Source organism: Meles meles, chromosome 7 (assembly GCF_922984935.1).
Source record: "Meles meles chromosome 7, mMelMel3.1 paternal haplotype, whole genome shotgun sequence".
NCBI classification, from domain to species: Eukaryota; Metazoa; Chordata; class Mammalia; order Carnivora; family Mustelidae; genus Meles; species Meles meles.
The window spans coordinates 18,416,176-18,438,554 of record NC_060072.1 but is presented as its reverse complement, the minus strand read 5'-3'; positions in this window follow the sequence as shown (position 1 = coordinate 18,438,554).

Genomic DNA, 22,379 nt, shown 5'->3' with positions numbered 1-22,379 from the left:
AATTATCCAACATCTGGTGAGATGAGTTCTGTTATTCCTTTTTGCAGGTGGGGAAATCAAGGCTCAGAGACAAAATCATTCACCCAGGGCACACAGATTTTTTTTTTTTTAACTCAAGTTTGTTTCAGCCCCAAACTCTTCCTTTTGCACAATATTGCGTCATGCATTTATCTGCTTTTCAGGACAATGCCAGATTGTTGAAATGTGCCCTGGAGCCAAAGTAGCAACTGACCGTCAGTGCTGCTGTCTAGAGACAGAGAACCCATGTGCCTTCCTTTCCCTTCCACAGTGACTCCATAGCCCAGCTTTTTACCCTAGTCTTCCTAAGTCAGGGGTCATCTTATTTAGATGCCACGTGAAGTTCTGTGACACCTATCAGTGTTTCACTTTCAGTTTCTGTCTTTTTTGAATCCCCTTCACCTATTTCACCCATGCCCCTAACCACCTTCCCTCTGGCAACCACCAGTCTGTTCTCTGTTTCCATTTTCGTTCGTTGTATTTTCTAGAATCAACATGTAAGTGAAATTGTATGATATTTGTCTTTCTCTGTCTGGCTTATATCACCATAATGCTTTCTAGGTCCAACCCTGTATGGCACAGGAAAATTTCAGATGTTTTATCTGTCTTTCTGCAAGGAGATAAGGAGGTAAAGTTATTCATACTGGACTTTTAAAGAAAAAAAATGTACATAAAGACCCAAATTATGTTGATAGGATTGCTTTTGTGGACAGGCTGCTCTCTCCTTACTTCTGCTCCATCAAAGTCATGCTACTTTGGCTAGAGCTCTAAGGGTGCCTGTGGGAGTCCCTGGTCTAATGCTAGAGATGACACAGGGATTCATCATGTCTTTAAATCAAAACTTTGTTGAGAGCCTGCCATATATCAGATGTGTTATATATTGGATGCTGAGGATATAGCAGTGAGTCAGACATTTTTCCTTGAGAAGATTCCAATCTTGTCGCTAATGGGGTTGGGATCCCATAGCCTCACAACCACTGCAGAGCTGGCCTGTATCTATAGATTACTTCTAGAACGACTGGTTTTGCTTCAATTAAGACAGCTGAAACACCCTCAACCTTTCATTCACTAAGGCATTCACCTTCTGCAACAAACACTATTTGTAACCCATTTAATCTTCCCTTCATGCTCATGGTCACACTTTCCTTTTCATGGTCTCATTTGTTCATATGCCGTGTTCATGGCACCCTCCACTTGTAGCCTGGGTGTGTGTGTGTGCCTTTGCACAGGCACGCATATGCATATGCATGGGTTTCATCTTCCCAACTGGATCTCCCCAGCTGTTTGGAGGCAAGAACTCTGTGTTTTCATTGTGTGTGCTTAGAATGCCTTGTTCGCTCAACTTAGTTCAAGAAGCATTGTTGATCAACTGAATGATTGGCTGAATAACTCTGAGACCCCCTACCCCTTATAACAAACCAGGTGGCCTAACTGAGAAGTACTTCTCCGGAATGAGGTCACCAGAGCTGAAACAACAGAGCACTAGTCAATGGGGTGTTCACCTTGTGGTGTTTCATGTGTTATCAGCTGCTGAGAGTTTGCCAAAGGTGATGATAATGAGTACTATGATTGCCTCATTAAAGTTAATTCAGTGGGAAAAAATATCTAGATAGCATTAAATAAAAGTGCAATCTTCGGTCCTTCCCAGAATCTGGCCTGATATCAAAAACTCCTGAGGTTCTACAATAAAGGAGAATCAAAAAATTCCTATAACCACACAAGAATTCCTTTGAACAAAGGGGCCCAGGGCTAGCCCATCCCCATCCCTCTTTTCCCATAAAGGCATCCAGATAGTCTAGAGACTAGTGAAAAAGGCTTGTAGGGGATTACCCTGTAGCATAGACCAATTGTTCTCAAATACAGGTTGTCCCCAAATAAAGCAAAAAATAAACACTGTTTGGACTTGAGGTCACAATTTGCAGGGAATAGGCTGGATCCTTCAAAGAAAAGCTCTCAAGCTTACTGCAAACACAGCGCTTCACATTTGCTCATCAGATCCCTTGCTGGGGAGCCATTAGACAGATGGATACCCCCAATCCTTACTGAATCCCAGCTCTTACCTTCCCAAAGGCATTTTGACTCCTACTAAACTAACCTAATAGCCCAGAGGGTTTCCATCTCCATGAGAAAATGAAGTTCTGGGACTTCAGTAAACTGTGACTTGGACAAGCTAAGATATACAGATATGTCAACATAACCCAGTGGCTAAAAGTCAGATTGCCTCATTTTGTTTGGGACACTGTGCCTGGGTTTAAATCCTGGCTCTACGACCCGTTAAACAATTACACCATGGTCCAATTTGCTTAACTCCCCTTCCTCAGAAGTCTCATGGTAACAACAACGCTTACCGAACTATCTGGGAGATGAAATGGCCCAGGGAAATGTTGAGCATAATGTCTCCCATACCTGAGAGCTCAATTTTTATTGGTCCCACTCCACTGGATCTCAGACGCAAAATGTGGAACGAATACCGTCCCCTCTGAAGGGCAGGGGAAAGGCTTCCCATTCTTGTCATTGCAGGGATTCTAACTCACAAGGTTCCTTTTGGAGGTCCCCATGTCTCCACTTCTTATCCCAAATTCCAAACTCAAGCAGAGATCTTATGACCTCCCAATAGGTCAGCATTGTAGAGACTGACACAGGATGTATCCTATTAAAGTAATAAAGGACAGGGGTGGGGGACAGCCTTCACATTATCATGTTCCTATGCAAGTTCTTCCCAGCTTCGATTCTATGAGGTTCCAATCAAGAAGATTGTTCTGAGCAAACACATTTTAAGAACACTGCTACCATTTCCTTGTCTTGGAGATTTTCAGACTCATCAACATATGAAAGGCTCAAAAAGATCATTCAGGAAATAAACCTATTTGACTTCATCTCACATAGTATCTCTGCCATTTATTTTACAGCAGACCGTATGGTTAATATCTTGGAAGTTGTATTCTTCGGAAAACACATTGGAAATGGAGGGAGATGTCAAAACAACAACCACCAATACATGTACCAGAAACAGCCACCATTCAATTTTTGCAAAGTCTCAGAAAACATTTTTTTAAATGCTCTGTAATTAGTATTGGCCACAGTTAAGCTGTCCTTTTGTAAAATGATCACACCTGGCCACAAAATTGAGATCTTGCAGACTCAGGGACAGTGACAGGAGTCTCATATTCACAGATGACCTGTTTGTTTGTGAAATGCTTTATGTGAAATGCTTATGAAATAGCACAAATAGCTTGATTTTGACTTTGTTTTTTGGGTTTTTTTTCAAAAGAAAGTTGTCTTCCTTAGAAAATAGATCATTCAGCTCCATTCTACTCCAATATGTTTTTGCCTCTCACTCTTTCTTTGTGTAATAATCTACTATAGAATCTGTTCCCACAGGTTTGGGGAAGAAAAAAAGGCCTCCATCCCCCCAGACTCCCCCCTCCCTTTTGCCTTCCAATGCCCCCGAGCAGCTGGTAGAGTTTATTGCTGTTCCCTGACATTGGCTTCGTTCTATACATGGAGTAAGATTGATTATCCTCATTCTAAAACGTGAAGATCCAGCGTGCGCCTTTGTCCCGTATCCCCCGAGAGTGAATTGGCATCAGCAGCCTCGGTAAAGAGGCGGTAACTCTGGGGCTGTGAACGGTGACAGTGACAGTCTGGAGCAGGCCTGTGGGTCCACGCCACCACCCATCGTCGTGATCAGCCTCTACCTTGAGGGCAGGCCCCACCAGGGTAGGCTGCTGGCTCACCAGACACTGTAAGGGAAAGAGTAACCAAGTCCAAACCCCCTGCAGGGCCTGCTTTGCAAGGCTGGCCAGGGGGAAGCTGTAACCACAGGTGAAATGGCCTTTCAAAGGCACCTTCGATTACACATCGGAGGCTACAGTGGTGTGTGTGCGCACGGTGTGTGTGTGTGCACACAATGTCTGCCCGAGTCACGCCAAAGACAGGTTGCATAAACCTGGCATATTACAAGATTCTCACCAGGCTCTCATTTTTTTTTTCTTTCACCAGTTTGACTGAAATAAAAACTCAGAGCCCCTGCAGTATTGAACCACCATTCCAGAGCCGGCCAAGGTTTGGAACATAAAAAGAGCTGAACGAAGCAGCGTGGAGGCGACCCAGGGAAGGTAATTGTTCTTCTTAGCAGCGTGGCTGCTTCTCTGCTTAGCATCTGAACAAGTTAATTTGGAAACATGGCCTTCTGGAAAGAAAAGGCACTCATCTCAGCATCCTGGGGATTCATGGGGAGAGATGCCCTTTCACCAGGTAGAAACAGTAAATTATATTTGAAAACCATTTCTATTGAAGGGGAAAAAAAAATCTCTTCCTTGGGAGCCACTCTGTTTGCATGATGGCAACACTTAACATCGGTTGTCCAACTTCAGAGGTCCCTTTTGCTCACACCAGGGTCTGGCAACTAAGGGGAGAATTTTACTAATGGAACAGGGAGCAGTTTAATTAAATACAAATTCACATAAAGGAGTTTGCCCTTTGCCAATCCTGGGCTTCAAGGAACTGATCTCAGCAGTACCTAAATCAGACAAATGGGCTAAATTGATCCTCCTTCATAAAAAGGGTGCTTCATCTAGATCCAATCAGTGGCAGATTGAGGTGTGATGTGCAATCAGGGGAAGAAATCAGGCAGTCCACTGTTTTTAGGGTGGGAGTCAGACTTCAAGGAGCAAAAATACCTTCCTTTCGTGTTGGATTTGTTACCCCTGAAAACACAGGGGCCACCAAATCATGGCTCCCCAAATGCCCTTACTTCTGAGTGGAGGGATAGGCTCAGAGAAAAAGAACCAGAGAAATAAGATCTAGACATTGTGTCCTTTGTGATGTCCACAGGTTGGCAAGCCTGCATTTGATCCTCTATTCCCAGTTAATTGAACAGTAATGGCAGAGAGGAACCACAGCATTTCTGGCCCTGGCTAGATGGTTTACAAAATTATTTTCCATACCATAGACCTGAAAAGTCAGCTGTGGAGTATAATGGAGAAGGTATACTTGGTGAGTGACTCCCAGCTTCCAAGGATTAGCTGTGGATTTGAGGCAAGTGACATACGCACCCCGAAGCTCAGTTTTCTCCTCTGTAAAACTGGGAGAGTGCTAGTGAAGGTTTCAAAGTGACAAGCCTCCAAAAGCACTTCCTGCAGCTGTGATGACACTCATTTCCGTTTACAGATTGGGGAAAAGCTCAAAGAAGAGGAGTTGTCTCAGATCCCATTGCTAATAAGTCACAGAATTAGGGAATCCAAATTGGATTTTCTGGTCACCAAAGTCTAAACAGCTTCCTCCATGACAGGTGGCCATGATGGAAAGTGATCGTTAGATGCCTTCCGCGATACGCTCTCTGTTAAGATTCCTAAAGAGAGACAGAAGAAATCTAGGGTGTCATTTTTTTGGTCTCCAAAGCAGTTTAGATAATGAGCACTTACGTTTAGGGCTTACCGTAAGCAGATTAAGACTCCCCAAAGAGACTCTGTCATTACAGAAGTAGCAATGCTATTCCTATCTCCATATGATCCCCCACAACCATCTTGAGTCTTGGGGACATTTGTAGTCACTTTTTGACTCTCTGACATTGCAGCTATGTAGCTATACCTCTAGAACCTTGCTTCCCATGTCATGGAAATTATCAATTTATATATATTCTTTCTTCCTCTGGGCAGCAACTCCCTGAAAACAAAGGTATTACCAGATACTATTTGAGCTTCTCCAACCTGGTGCAGTGCCTAACGCACGGTAAGCTATGAGCAAACAGATGTCAGATGAAGACAAAAATGAATAAATGAATGAATGAGTGCATTTCTTTACTCTTCACAGAAGGACTGCTGCCTTCCTAAGTCCCGGGTAGGCCCAGAGAGGTGATAGTGGAAGCGGACATTGTCCTCAAGAAATTTACATATCACATTATTTTCCATATACTCGTACTCACTGTTGTTTGTGCCAGTTTGGTAAGCCTTTTAGTCCCATCCAGATTCTAAGCTCCTGGAGAGAGAGAACCATTTATTTACTCTAGACAACACCCTGCACAGGAATAGGCTTGCATTATGTCATATTGAATTGAATTACTGGCTGAGTAAAGAAGAAATAAGATTAAAAAAAAAAAAGATAAATTGGCAGGTGACATATGCCTATTAATATGTTCCCAAATGGGGAATATTAGGATATTAGGACAAAATATGTGCAGATTTAAGGGAATCTTGGGTAATGGTACTCATGGCACTTCTAAGTAACTTCAGATAAAACCAGTAAGGTTCGCCACAACAGGCATGCCATCCAGTGCATTTTCTTCATGCTGAAATCCACCTTTTCAGTGAGGGAGAGGGTTGCAAGTATATGTCAAAGATAATAACAGGTCTAAAAGGTATGAAAACAATAGTAGGCAGGCCTTCAAACTTATGTAATGCAGCCAGTTAGGGATGATTTCCCTTTTGTTTTTCTTTAACAAAAACCATGAGAAAACCACACAGGTTAGCCTTTCAACCTACTGTGCTCCTGATATTGTACCAAGAGCTGTGGACAGAGCATGACAAGGCCAAATGAGATCACTTTGCTCAGGAGCTTATAATCTGAAGAAACCACATGGCATTGTGGTCAGGAGCATGGGCCCTGCAATCAGCCTTCCTCTCTTTGAACCCTTGCTCCACAGCAAGTTGAGTCTCGGTCTCTGTGTAAGAAATGTGAATGGCCTTGTGCCTAGGTTTCTTCACCCATGTACTGGTGAGAACATAGAATGGGTGTCATAAGGTGTTATTCTTAAAGGTGTTATTCTTATTAAAGGTGTTATTCTATCTAATGAGATACTATATAGGAAGAACTTAGTGATATTCCTTTGGATAAATGCTTAATAAAGTTTAGTTTTGGGAGCGCATGTGTGGCTCTGTCAGTTAAGTGTCTGACACTTGATTTGGCTCTGGTCATGGTCTGAAGGTTGTGAGACTGAGCCCCATCCCTGGCTCTGCACAAGGATGTGGACCTTGCTTAAGATTCTCTCTCTCTCTCTCCCTCTGTTCCTCCCAACCTCTGCTCTCAACCCCTCTCTTAAAAAAGAGGTTAGTATTACTGTTATAATACACAAAATATAACATATATAACATATTATATATAATATAATAAAGGAAATGTACTTAGCTTCAAGAATCAGATACTCTAATAAACATTTTGGGTATTTTAACTCATTTCACTTGACTATCACAACAACCCAATGAAGTAGGTACTATTATTCCCATTTTATAGATGAGAATATGGGGAGGGGAGGCGAACCATAAGAGACTATGGACTCTGAAAAACAACCTGAGGGTTTTGAAGGGTCAGGGGTGGGAGGTTGGGGGAACAGGTGGTGGGTGATGGGGAGGGCACGTTTTGCATGGAGCACTGGGTGTTGTGCAAAAAGAATGAATACTGTTATGCTGAAAAAATTAATAAAAAGGGAAAAAAAATTTAAAATAATTTAATTATGGTCTCATGATAAATGAATTCAAGATCTGAAATGAAGCCTATTGAAGCCTATATGTTCCCTAAGATCATGCTCCTTCACCTATCCAATATTATTGAACAAATCCTTCAATTCAAAGGCAATAAGCTCTTCTTCCATTTTTAAAATTCTTACCTGGGATGAGTAGAGACATTTCATTTCATATTTAGCCTTTTCCTTTTTCTCATACTCTCTTCACCCTCTCTTTCTTCATATCCATTTGATTTGATTTTGATGGGCAATTTTTTTTCCTTTTCAACATGCTAATTAATTTCTGGGGATAAAGTTTCATGCATTGATTCTTTTGTTCAAATTGCTCTACAGAGGGATGGTGTGGCTGGATAAGGGACAATGGGGGAGGGTATATGCTACGGTGAGTGCTGTGAATTGTATAAGATGATGATTCACAGATCTGTGCCCCTGAAACAAATAATACATTATATGTTAACAAAAAATGAATAAATAAATAAAAATAAATTGCTCTACAGATGAAACGCTCAGGACAGAACCTGGTACTTATTAATGGCTCGGGAGATTGGTGGTGGTTGTTATTATTAGTAGTAGTAGTAGTAGTCTTTGTCTTTCTCGACTCTTTAAAAACATCTACCTGAAATCTATTTTGGTATTTCTAGTTCTACAATAATTCCTTTTTGCTGCTTACCAAATAAATACTCATGCTTTTGAACTGAATTGTTGTGCTCATCAGTCCATGTGGCCCCTCTGTCACCTTATATCTCTAGTTTGACAGGTCTCTATGACCCTGATAGCTTCCTTGGTTGTGTAATCATGGTCTTTTTCACATGCAATTCTTTCGAGTTGGATATACTGAACTGCTCCAACTTGGCCTAGCTCTAGATAACAAGGACTTTCAGGTTTAGTTCAGTGTCATGATGGTCCCTTTCCAAATAGAATTACAACTGACAAGAGATTAAAAGCTTGATCTCCACCGGTAAATCATGCATATATTTAGCATTTACTTCCCTAAGACTGGTCCATAGGGTATCTGGAGAATCACTGGAAAATTTTGTGTTTCCCCAAACTGAGGCTTCTCTGGCTAGTCTCCTCTATGTGGGCTCAGACCACAAATCTCTAGTCCCTGATTTGTACACTAGTCATCTCTGGAAGCTGTGTCCTATCTTGAACCCACTGAAGCCCTGATAAATTTTTGCCTCTTGCATCTCCTTAGCCATTGGCTTCTTTCTTGCTTCAATCCAATGGATTCTCCTGGAAGAAATATGCTATCCTGGACCCACTATTAATCAAAATCTCCTGTTGAATTTCTTCCACTCACTGGATGAGATTTTTAAAACGTCATTTCAATAATCATTTAGTAAACATCATCTCCGGGATCAAACACTGAATCAAATAAAAATAAAAATTAGACTTATTCTTGAATAACATTCAGCATCATGGGACAAACCAACTAATGTAAATGAAAAAAACTAAAAAACTAAAAAAACTAAAGTAAATGAAAAAAAGTTACAGATGGAGGTATGAAGAAAAGTAAGCTAGAAATAGAAAGAAGTATTTAACAAGCTCTCCCCGTGGGGTATGTGCATCGTGTGTGTGAAAATATGTAAATGCTTACAAACAGCTCTCTCTTAAAACTTAATTCTAAATATCTCTATGTCTTAAATTGTGTCTATGTTCACATGTATGTACATGTCTTTATTGGGAAGTGAGGGACAGACAATGGGGGAAAGCTAAGAAATGATTACTACTGTGGTTATTTTCTGCTTTTATTCTCCACAATGGAAGACTTTAAACATAAGTAATTGAAAAATGATTTTCAGTTTTGTATAGAAATGAAACCAATAGCAACACATCAGAAAAAGATGGGAAAGTGAAGAGGCTGAAATGCAAGATACCTGCACAGTAATCCAAGCTTGGGTGGCAAACACTCTGGTCTTTTTCCAACCCATGGGCTACACCTTTGAGTCCCCCTTGTGGGTACTCTTCATCTTCTTGAACTTTCAATTTTGGAGTGTCCCAGATTTACATTAAGAAATCTCTTTTCTGGAGCACCTGGGTGGCTCAGTGGGTTAAAGTCTCTGCTTCGACTCAGGTCATGATCTCAGGGTCCTGGAATGAGACCCACATCAGGCTCTCTGCTCAGCAGGGAACCTGCTTCCCTTCCTCTCTCTCTGCCTGCCTCTGTGCCTACTTGTGATCTCTGTCTAATAAATAAATAAAATCTTTAAAAGAAAAGAAAAAAGAAATCTCTTTTCTTCTCTATTTATACTTAGGACTTTATTTCACTTTAAATGCCCTACTTACACTGGTTATTCCAAACTACATACTCAACAGTTTCATTTGGATGTCTGGACCTAAATTCAGCCAGGTGAAAAGCTGACATTTTGGTATTCTTCCAAAACTTGCTTCTTCTCTATTTGGTGGCTCAAGTTCAGTCTTGTCTCTTCTTTTTCATACTCTTTACCAACAAACTGACTCTTTTTTTTTTCAAAATTTGACCACTTTCCTTCTTTAAAAGGAAGTCAAGTCATACCGTGGCCTTGCTCAAAATCCCCCACTGATTGTCTATCTCAGTAGAATCTGAATTGTCCCACATGGATTGTCCCTTGCTCTCTGTCCTCATCTCCACCTCCTTTTTATCACACAATTAATACCCAGTGTACTCAATTTAATGCAGTGTATGCTACTGCGTTGTCAACTATGGAGGATGTAAATATGAATTGGCTCCCTGCCTTCAGAAAACTGATAGTCTCATTGAGATGATAAAATATTTCATAGCCTGACGATATTTTAGAGATCATCCAGTCTAATTCTTCCAATGCAAAAAAGTGGGATTCTACTCAATATACTTCCCACCATGCTATATTTGCTCTCTATTGTATACATGCCCATTACACAGATCTCTGTCTTGTTCCTGAAATAATCTAAGTGCACTCTCTCCTGGGACTTCCAGTCATCTTTCTTCAAGATGACTCTTACCTCATACAACCACCTGATCACTCTCACTTCATTGAGATTTCTGCTTAAATATCACCTACTCAGAAGGGGCCACTAAAATAACAGCACTCTGGTACCATCCATCCACTCACCTGTTCACCAGTTTTACTTCATATCACTCATCACTACTTTACATATGTACAATGTGCATACATTATATATACACCCAAGTATATGTTTATTAATTTGCCTTTTTTTTCTATCTTCCTGTCCTAGAGAGTGAGTTCTATAAGGACAGAGATTGTCTGCCTTGTTCACCATATTTGTTGAATGAAGGACTTCATGAGCAAATAAAAGAACAGGTGGACAGGTATGAGAAGTTTAAAAAGTATAAGGAAAGATGAGCCAGAAGTGAGCAATGTTAGGAAGGGATAATTTATAATCCCTTCTGAGAAGATCTAAGAGGACAAAGGTAAAGGAACTGTCAAAGAGATTTTTAAGTCTCGGGCACTGGGAGAAGAGTACTTTCAAAAATGTGACCGCAGGAAAAACAGAAGAGAATAACTCTGGATGAAAGGAAGTAGGGAAGTTTGGGGAGCTGAGTGGGTAGAAATAATAATGTTAAGGAAGTGAAGCTCATGAGTAAGTGGTAAATTAACCAAGTGACAAGATAATGTGAAGAAGGTGACAGAATGAGCAAGAAATAAGCTGCCCATACTTGTAAGGATAATCATATTTTGTTATGTGGTAACAATCATATTTTACAGAACTCCCTGTTCCCTTTAGTCCGCTTACTTTTCCACCTGCCCACATGTCTGATTTATTATTCATGTTATATCTGAGAGATAATATCCCCCTTTTATTTATTGATAAGTAAACAGAGGCTCAGAGAAGCAAAGGACTTGCCTGAAGGTTTCCAGTCCCCAAGCCAATTCTCACTGCACTGTCATGTAACAAATTCACAAAGTCCTCTGCCAAAACCATTTTATTTCCTAATAAACCATACCCAGATTTTATTGGCCTGTTTCAAGGATAGCCTTACAAAATATTTCAGTTTAAGTGTTTTCTTTTTTTCCTGGAATTTAATCCAAAAAAAGAACATGGTGTAATAACCCAACTCTAAAGCTAACATCAGCCTCCTTTGTGCCTAGAATCCAAATTTCATCAAGTGTATCTCTTGAACTCAGACCCTATGTTAATAATTAAAGTTCTCACCACATAATTTCCATGGGTGTTTTTGTTTGGATTGCCCAATAGTTGATGTCCAGGGACAGAGCTTCCCCCAATCAAGTCTTTGAAGTGTGTGTCCTCTTCTCTCCAGGAACAAAATTGTCCTTTGGGAAAATGCACCACAATGGCTATTAGAGATAATCCACTCCAGGTTCCTTGAATTTCAGACTGCCCCTAAGGTTACCGAAGATTTTAGTGATATTCTCAAGGTTACAGGGCTGAGAGAGCACTTTATTAAAACCACATACTTGTCTTTTTACATTTTTATTGGCATCTATATGCCCAATATATAAATTCATGAAATATAATTGATCAAGGATTATTGTGTTTAACACCTTCATTTTATAAGGTAGGAGACAGAGGTGAAGAGCAGCTAAGCGATGAGTCTGATTTCACAGGGGAAATCAGCAAAAGCTGACATCCCAACCTCCTCATTCCTCCTCTGGACATTTTGCATAACACAGTGTTTCTCTAAATATACTTCACGGACACGTTTCTGTGTTAAAGAAAATCTGCTTCCCACTCTAACTCGACTAAACTGGATCATGATTCCTGATAGTCACTAAGGAAACTTAAAGAAGGCCTGAGAAAGTTCTGAGTCCTGACATTACCCTTTTCCCATGAAGGTTTGAGTACCTTAAGCTATGAGAATACAAATTTTGCCTCTGCCCCCATATCTTAGACATTTATGGAAAGGCAACAGGAGAGTCTTTGTAACTTTCATTAGATTTCCATCCCTTGTTTTTTTCTCAGGTCAATAGCCTCCATTAAACAAGTGTGCCTTCCCTCTTTACTTCGTTCTTTGTTTTATTTTGTTTTTGTTTTTAATTAACATATACTGTATTATTTGCTTCAGGGGTACAGGTCTGTGAATCATCAGTCTTATACAATTCACAGCACTCACCATAGCACATACCCTCCCCAATGTCCATCACCCTGCCACCCTATCCCTATCCCCCACCCCAGCAACCCTCAGTTTGTTTCCTGAGATTAAGAGTCTCTTATGGTTTGTCTCCCTCCCCGATCCCAACTTATTTCATTTTTTCCCATCCTGCCCTCCATGACCCCCCACCCTGCCTCTCAAATTCCTCATATCAGAAAGAGAATAAATGAAACAAGATGGGATTGGGAGGGAGACAAACCATAAATGACTCTTAATCTCACAAAACAAACTGGGGGTTGCTGGGGGGAGGTGGGATTGGGAGAGGGGGAGGGGGCTATGGACATTGGGGAGGGTAAGTGCTATCGTGAGTGCTGTGAAGTGTGTAAACCTGGCGATTCACAGACCTGTACCCCTGGGGATAAAAATACATTATATGTTTATTAAAAAAAAAAAAAAATTTGGAAGGGGAGGCGAACCATAAGAAACTATGGACTCTGAAAAACAACCTGAGGGTTTTGAAGGGTCAGGGGTGGGAGGTTGGGGGAACAGGTGGTGGGTAATGGGGAGGGCACGTTTTGCATGGAGCACTGGGTGTTGTGCAAAAAGAATGAATATGTTACGCTGAAAAAATAAATAAAATGGAAAAAAAAAAGAAAGATCATACGATAATCGTCTTTCTCTGATTGACTTATTTTACTTAGCATAATATCCTCTAGTTCCATCCACATTGTTGCAAATAGCAAAATTTCGGGTTTTTGAGGGCTGCATAGTATTCCATTACCCATGTGCGCGCGCATGCGCGTGAGTGTATCTCACCATTACATCTCTCTCTCTCTCTCATTCTCTCTCTCTCTCTCTCTCTCTATATATATATATATATATCTCACATCTTCTTTAACAATTCATCTGTTGATGGACATCTAGGTTCTTTCCATAGTTTGGCTATTGTGGACATTGCTGGTATAAACATTCGGGTGCACATGCCCCTTTGGATCACAATATTTGTATCTTTAGGGTAAATACCTAGTAGTACAATTGCTGGGTCATACTCCTTCCCTCTTTAAAGCCTGTTTCCTGTGATTCTCTCCTGTGCCAAAAGAAGGCAACAGAGGCGGCAACACTTGCTCCTCATTTTTTCTGTTTTCTGATCACTGTCATGGCTCCTTCTCCACTATGTCTCACACTCACCATTCTCTCATCATGTCCTCCCTGGTTGTTTCACTGCAGGATCTCCCACACACTCACTCTTACTGTGCCTATTGTAGATATTCACAGATTTGGGAAGCAAATGAAGAAATGATGAATCTGAGTAAAAGGGAGTATTCTATCTGCATTTCCAAATGTTTCCACTGTTTTCTCCCCTATTGGAGAATACTCTTTTGGGAACCAGGTAAATATTTTCAAATATATGTTGTTTAAGAAGTGGCTGAGCACCCATGTTTTGGAGTCAGACTGCCCACATTCATAGATGTAACTTTGTGATTCACCATTTTGTATTCTGTGACCTTGGGCAAGTTGCTTAGTTTCAATAAACCTCAGTTTCCCATCTCTCAAATACAGAAGTTAGCCGCTACATTTTACGTTTGTTTTGTAAATGAAGTAAGAATGCCCATAAAGGGTTAGCAGAGTGCCTGGCATAGGGTAACAGCTCCATAATTAATGAGTTAATGAATTTAATGTAATTTTATTTAATTAATAATCAAATTGGTAATTTATTTTTAATATTTATTATTATTTATTATTTATATTGTAATATTTATTATTATTTATTATGATATTTATTATTATTTATTACTATTAATATATCAATTAATCATAATTAATTTAGTCCCAGTTCATGTTATTTAATAAATATTATTTATTATTATTTATTAATATAATATTAATTAATCATAATTAATTTGGTCCCAGTTCATGTCTCTGGCTTCATTCTATGGCTTTACACATGTCATTTAACTCTTACCACAACTTCTTGTGGTAGCATCATCCTCCACAAAAAGTTCCTCATTTTGCAATGAGGAAACTGAAGGACACAGAGCTATACAACATATAGAAGATCTTAAAGTGAGCAGTGGCAGAACCAGGATTTGTTCAGGGTGTTCAGACCCAGAATCTGTGCCTTTAATTCACATTTTGTACCACCTTGAAACAAAGTCCAGTCGGTAACCACAGAGGAATATTACACATAACTCTCTTGGGACTCAGGTGTCAGTAAGAAACTGCAGCCATTCACAGGGGAAAATGATGTCACTGTGAGTAATTATTATTCATCACTTACACTTGAGGTGGAAATAGGTAAGTCTGTTTTCTAACAGCACCTGAGGTCTAGTAGAAGCTATGCTAGAAGCCAATAGTACAAAAATTCTCCCTATCCTTGCCCGCTGCTTGCTCCAGTTTAGTTCATCATTCAACAGTTTATGGGAATGTGCCCTGAAATGTATAAAGTAACCTCCTATTGGAATAACACCTGCCTGGACTATACCTTTCAAGTAAAGGCAACGGAGACACATTTCTATAAAGAACCGATGGATGGAGAGTCACATGCTGCTTTATAATGGAATGATGACTAACAAGAAGGAAATAAATATGGCAGCCTGATCCCTAGAAAATCAAGTTCAGCTTCTGATTCAGTATGCCCCCTTATGTTTGGTTAGATGCTTCTATTCCTAAGGTAAAATGGGCCTCCATTAAGAAAGAAGCAGGATGCTCTTCACACACGTAAAGCATATTAGGGCTTTGACCAAAAGTCATCCCAAAGCATCCAGCTATAGTCGGCAAGAAAAAAGCCAATTTTCTTACTTTATATGACATTTTCTGACTCCAGATTTCCAGAGAGCTGAAGAAAGGCAAGGACTCGCAAGGAGCTAAAACTATCTGAATAATTTCTGGAGACAAAGCTTCAGGAACAGGAAAGCAGCTCTGAAAAAGGAACGAAGCATCTTTTAAAGTAGAGAGCTGCCACCAGGGGACATCCAGGGGGGCACACTCCAAAACCCTGAGGAAAGACTGAGTTTCTTGTATAAGCAATCAGATAGTAAGACTCCTTTAAGAAGCACAGAATAGTTAAATTCATCACCATAATTTAATTGTACAGGTTATTAAAGAGCAGTTCGCCTCCTCTCTTTCTCTGGCGCTGCTTTTGTGTATTAAACTCAGACTAATCGAATTGGGGATTCCAAGAGTACTGTATTAGTCATCCCCATCCCTTTTAATTTGTTTAATGGCCTCCTCTGTGTGTGCGTGCATGCATGAGCGTGTGTGTCTGTGTGTGTGTGTTCTGACTGGCTGTACATTGTTTAGCCTTACCATGACATGTAAATAAAGAATGGACAGGGAAATTTTGCAGAAAAGAATAAAGCATGTCTCCGTCCTAAAGTTACATTTGATGTTTGAGTCATTCATGGGACGTGTCCTGCAAGCAACAGCACTCATTATTTCTGCTTAGCAGTGTCCAGACACAGGAGAAGAGAGAGGGCGAAGAAAGGAAGGAAGGAAGAAAGAAAAGGAGTCTGAATTTACACTCACCGCTTCAAAAGCTCTTTTGTACTCAGCCAACTTCTCCTGGCTGAAGATGCAGTATTTGCCAAAAAGTCGCCTGCAAGAAAGCACACAACAAAACTATAAAACAGTCCTTTAAGGGACTCCTTTTCTGCTTACCCCCACCTTTTTTTTTTCTTTAAATGATTTTCCTTTGACATGAAGGACATATTTTTAGAAAGTGGCACTCGGTGAGGGACAATGCCTACCAGGATTAGAAAATATTCACCTCGTTAGTGAAGTTTTGAGTTCAATTTGGCTGTTTGGGTCAATTGTCTTTTCACCTGGCTCGGGCCACCAAATCAACGTGAACTAAGAATAGGGAGTTATTTAGCATGTAGAGCCCGTCGGAGAGCAAGCCTCTAGGAGCGGTGGTCTGAGGGGAGTGAGAATGGCTGTCTTGTTTGGGTTGTTGTTTTTAGCTGCTTTTACACATTCAGACTTTCTGTCCATTCAGCCAGAGAGGCCACGTGTCCAAAACCTGAAAGGGGCTAGTGCTTTAGAGCAACTTGGTTAGACTTGCCTTTTCGTCTGTAGGATTTTCCATGTGGACAGTTTGGGGCATTTCCTGGCCAGCTTAGGGATTTTTTCCAAATGTAAGTGTTTGAAAGTGTTCTTATATTCACTTGGGTGCTGAAACACCAGCATAAGTTGTGGGGTGTGAGTGGGAGGGTAGGAAGAAGGAGAAAGTAGAAACAAAGAGTGATCAGTAACTTCTTCCACCCCAGGCTGCACGGACACCTGCTGAAAAGTCACAAGTCTAGTGAAATGACTGGTTGAATGTTTTGGTCTCGGCGATGCCAACTGGCTGACTTTTCCAATGAACTGACCAGTTGTTTTGGCATCTTTCAGGAACAACTCTGGTTCAATCGGAATTATTTAGAAGTAATTATCCCATTGGTGGATTCTCAAGGCCTTTCTATTTCCTTCCTGGGCACCTGCTTTTTTGGTCCATTTTAATACTAATTAGTACCCCCAACCTTGGGGTGGGTAGTTGGGTTTACTTCAACAAACATTGTATTGAACATTTGTCATGTGCCAAGCACTCCGCTAGCTTCTGGAAATGGAAAAATAAAAAGAGGTGGTTGTTGCCATCCACAAGTTTGGGATTTAATGAGAGACAGACGTGATTTCAAAGTGATGCCACAAAAAGAAAGTCAGAGTGGCCTGGGATCTTGTGGAGGAGGCTTTAGCACAGTCTGGGTTTTTGGGAATGGCTCTTCAAAGAGGCAAAGATTGGGCTGAGTTTTAAAGGATATGGAATATGAAGCCAGTTAGCAAAGAATGAGAAGGGAATCCCAGGAAGAAGGAACCACATAAGGAAAGACAAAGAAGCATAAAACAGTGAGATTCACAGTTCAGAAAACCAGAGCATACCATGTGAAGATAGAAACGTAAGGGATGGGGTGGAGAAACAGGATAGGCGACCAAACTTTAGAGGGTCTAGCCACCATTTTAAAGCATCTGTGCTTCATTTCAAGGGCATTGGGCAGCCTTTGAAAGGGTACATCAAGGATGTGAAGGGGATCAGATCTGAATTAAGTCAGATTTTTGTATACATCTTTAGTCAAATCTTTGGACTTGAAGACCAGAGATGAGAAAGAGTTTAACAGACTACTACTGCAACCATTTTGGGAAAGAAAGAATGACATTCAAAATGAGATATTTTGTGGTTGGGTTACAGGAGAAGATGTATGTTTGTAAAGTGTGTGGCAAGTGGAATTAGCAGGATCAGGGAGAAAGGAGAAACTAGGGTAATTCCAACCCTTCTGGCTGGACCATGCAATTGATCAACAGAAGACGCTCAGAAAGGACAGTACTAAGATGGAGGATGGGAGAATGAAGTGACTAAGAAGCATGGTGAGTTCTGGTGCCCACTGGCCCAGCAGGCACTCAGGCATGGGCACAGTGAGCTTCCAAAAACCTTTGATGTAAGCCATGTATTCCCAATAAGACCAATGTCTCCCCAAGGGGTCAAAATGTATTCATGGTTGGGGGGGTAGAAGAACTCTTAAATATTACCATGGTTTGTATCTCCTCAAAGGATCACAGTACCTAAACATATTTATCATATATCGGTGGTTTTAAAATTTCATGATGAGGGATGAGAAGCTAGGTGGTGAGTAAGAAAAATAATCACCCAGTAAAAGCTCTTTGGGAGGACAATAATGAACCAAAGGTTGAGAAAGACTAACTTCAACCATGGTTTTATTGTATGGTGTTAAAACCTGATAAGAGAGCAGGCGTCCATGGCTGAATTGTGAGTCCGGCTTGGGTATCGACATGCCGATTACAGGACTCCCACCTCCTAGGATACTGTTTCAGAATTCCATGTAAGTAGAGCCCAGTAATCTGCATTTTAAATAAACTGACTAATTGCTTCTCACTCCCTGCCCTAACCAATTAAAAATTACAGGTATCTGAGCCAGGATTCAAAAGCAATAATATACTAATGGTGGTATGAAATTGAAAGGAAAAGAAATAGTGAAAAAGCACCAGAATCTTATATGTGGAATTTGGGAACACAAATCTCATTTGCCAAGCCCTAGAGTGGGCAACCCGTCTTTCTTCATAAAAGAAAGACAGAGGCAGAGGGAACTCTGGCAAAGTTGCTATAGTTGTTTCAGTTTGGAGCATCAGGGGCCTGTGTAAATTGGAAAGGAGGAGTGAATCCACCAGCAGACACTGGTCTTCATGGTGGGGGGGGGCAGAGAGATTAGTTCTACATAAACCGTGAGCATGTCAGCATGAAGTTCCTCATTCACCTAGCAAATTCTACTCTGTACTAAGCACTGCCCAAGTTCTGGGATTGTACAATATACATAAAAAACTCCTCAAAGAAAAAAATATTTATAGACATTGTCTGTAAGACTTACAATCGATCATTTTATCCACCCCTCAATGAAGATGACGCATCATCTCTTGTACCTTACCCCCTCCTCACCATCCCCTTTCATTTGGGCTGCTGAAAAAAAGCAAAAGTCATAATTACTCACCACTAGTGACAAGAAGAAGGGACTCAATTATTAGGTTTGTTTTTATTAGCCTTGTTGTTACTTCCACTTTGTGTCCTTAAAAAAAAAAAAAAGTAAACCGAGGCCCCCTCTTTAAGGGACTCAGTGAGGTCAAGGCATTATGTAATCTGGAAATTACCAGCTGAGCAGGGGTTAGTTATCTGATTGACCCATTCTATCTTGGGCCAAAACTGCAAAGAAACAGATATGGAATAGATAAATTCGAAAGAAAATGGCATGGAGAGGGGCAGAGCAGGAATCTTCTTAGGTCAAGAGAACCATAATCTACCCACTTCCTCCCCACGTTATAGCATTAAGTGTATTGGCTAATGGTTTCTTAAGCCAAACAATGTTTTCACTAAATTGGTTCAAGGATAGGCACTTAACACTAACTCATACAGTGAGGGGGGAAAAGTAGACCTTTGCCAAAGTTTGGGGGGAAGAAAGAATCTTCCTTTCTTTCACTTGACTTGGTAGTGATTGGCTATGAGGTTTGGAGCCACAGCAGCCATCTTACTGCCATAAGTTCTCTTCATTTCTCTCCTTCTGGTAAGACTATTTGAATTTGAATTTGAATTTGGAAATTTATCTCTCTTGTACATAAATGTGTCTTGTGTGGAATCAGTCTCATCTTCAGGTCCAAATAGGTTTAATTGGATTTGTTGCCATCTGCCAAAAAGACTCCTAATTAATACATAGATCAAAAGACAGAGTAAGAAACACAAACAAAGGCAAGGCTGGAATTAATACATGAAATACATCCACTTGTTTCAGGTGGGTCACAAATCTGGGTCTGACTTTTTTAGCAGTCAATACCAAAGCAGAAGTATGAACAGCTGTTACCATATACTGACTGTGTCCCCCAAAATTCAGATGTTGAAATCCTATCCCTAATGTGATACTACTTGGAGGTAGAGCCTTTGGGAGGTAATTAGGTCTTGAGGGCAGAGACCTTATGAATGCGATTAGTGCCCTTATAAAATTAAAAGACATCCCAGACAACTCTCTTTCCCTTTCCACCTGTGAAGACACAGCAAGAAGACAGACATCCATGAACCATGACATGGGCCCTCACCAGATACCAAAGCTGCCAGTGCCTTGATCTTAGACATCCCAGCTTCCAGAAAACAACCTGAAAACAACTCTCTCACTTCATTTACGCTGTTATAACAAAATATTGGAGACTGTGAGGAAATAGATTCATTGTTTTTAACCCACCCAGTCTCCAAAATTCTGTTATAGCAGTCTGAATGAAGTAAGAGAGTTGTTTTCAGGTTTCATAGGGTCTATAGATTAAAACAAGCCCGATGTTTAGAAAAAGAGCAACTATTCTTAGAAAGAACAACCTAAGAAAAATTTCTCCCCTGGGTCTTCATAAAGAGAACATGATTTCATGTGGTAAACAATATCTTCAGTAATACCCTTACAACAAAGAAAATTAGTTTTGTGTGCCTATTTGCATTTTCATAATGTATGCTGAAGACATCACAACCAAATATAATTTAGTAAAAATAATTCTAGCAGGGTCTAAAATCTAGCTTTCTGTAACCCTGGATTAATCCAGGGAGATGTTTCCGATTCTGAGTCATGATTTCCTGTAGAGCTTTGGGAGATTCCCAATGACCCCTGAAGACCTCTCTGAAGTTCACAAGAATCAAGGATAAATGAAAAAGGATCTGTGTCCTCCACTCACTCTTTAACTATAGTCTCTACTTGGATCTGTTTATATACCTCACTTTAAAAGACAGACAAAGAGAGAGAGAAAGATTTTTATTAGAGAGATTTTCAACAAATGAACAAAACTCTTTTAAGAACTAGTGACCCAGAGAAATGTATTTTTTACCCATTATTCAGATAGGTTCCTACAAATATTGATCTTTCCACAATTTTTAAGTTTGCAGGGACAAAAGATTTGAGATCATGCATCCTGAAAATGCATAGAAGGTATTTAGCATATGTCTGGTTGAGAGAAGACCCGTGGGTTTTAGCAGTTGTGTCTAACTGGAAAATCTGGAAAGAATAAATTACATATGATTCACTCAGCTCTTCCATTTCTCCTCTTTAGAGAGGGCTGCTCACGGAAGGTTCCTTGCCTTTCTATGCTAGTCTTACTCAGGTTTCTCTTCCCTAATTCTAATGTGGGGAGTATTGCTTATATCTGGTGGATAAATCTGTCCACTCCTGGGGTTCAGTCAGCAGGCTTACTTATCTCAAACCAAACTATCTCCTTCAACTTAGCCTTCATTTTTAATAAAGTAATAAACAATTCGGTTATGGGATAGCTAGTTAGGAGACTGATAGATTAATTGGTGAGCTTGAGTAGCTAACTGGCCAACAGTTCTGGCATTCCAATTTGGGACCAAAATCTTTCCTAACAACACCTCACTGAGAAGGATCAATTCAAAATTTTGTGGCCAGCTGGACTGGATGGTGGCAGCAGTTCCAGACTCTCTCAGTTACTTCATACCTGATATTTCATACTGATTCAGGTATATCAGACCAGGAGAATCCTGAAGATCTGGAGACCAACCTATAGCTTCTCCATTTTTTATAGATGGGGTTACCTGAAGTTACCTTGCTTGGATTTGACCTCCCTTCCACATTCCCCCTTCCCTTGAAACTTGAGAAAGGGCAGAATAGAGAGCTGACCCCAATTTCTAATCCTGCAGGATCACTAGGCTTGCTATAGCAAGATTTTTTATTATTATTATGACTCCCTTAGTTCTCAACTTCTTTATTTTATCAATGTGCTTTAGAACCTAGGTGGTGAAAAGAATATTTATTAGGCCCATAAATAGGCTACTAAGAAAATGTTGATTTTTTGGTTGTGACGAAAGCCAAGCAGGTTAATCTTAACCAAAACTTGTGGTAATGTGGGCAGTTAAAGCTCATAACTACCTTAGGAAGAACATCTTGCCCAGGTTGATTAGTTGAAAGTCATAGTTTGTTCACATCCTTTCTTGAAACTGAAATGGAAGTTTATCTTTTCAGATGGAAGCCCTTCCTGGGACAAGGATATATAAGTAAGAAATCACCAATGGCAACACTGCAGTACAATGACAGGTTGAGTTTCCCAAACATAATAGCATAGAAATTCCCATGTCGAAGAGTATGAGGTAGTTACAAGAGGAAGGGCACAGTTGCTTGATGTCAGTGATCCTCAACCTTGGTGATATCGCACAGGTAAGTATAAGCAATGTCTACAGAAAATTGAGATATAGCTCTAGGAAAGATGAACATCCAAACTTTTAGTCCAGAGAAGGGGAAAGAGGTACAAGGAAAGAGCAGGAACTTGTTTTTGGTAAGAAATGCATAACTG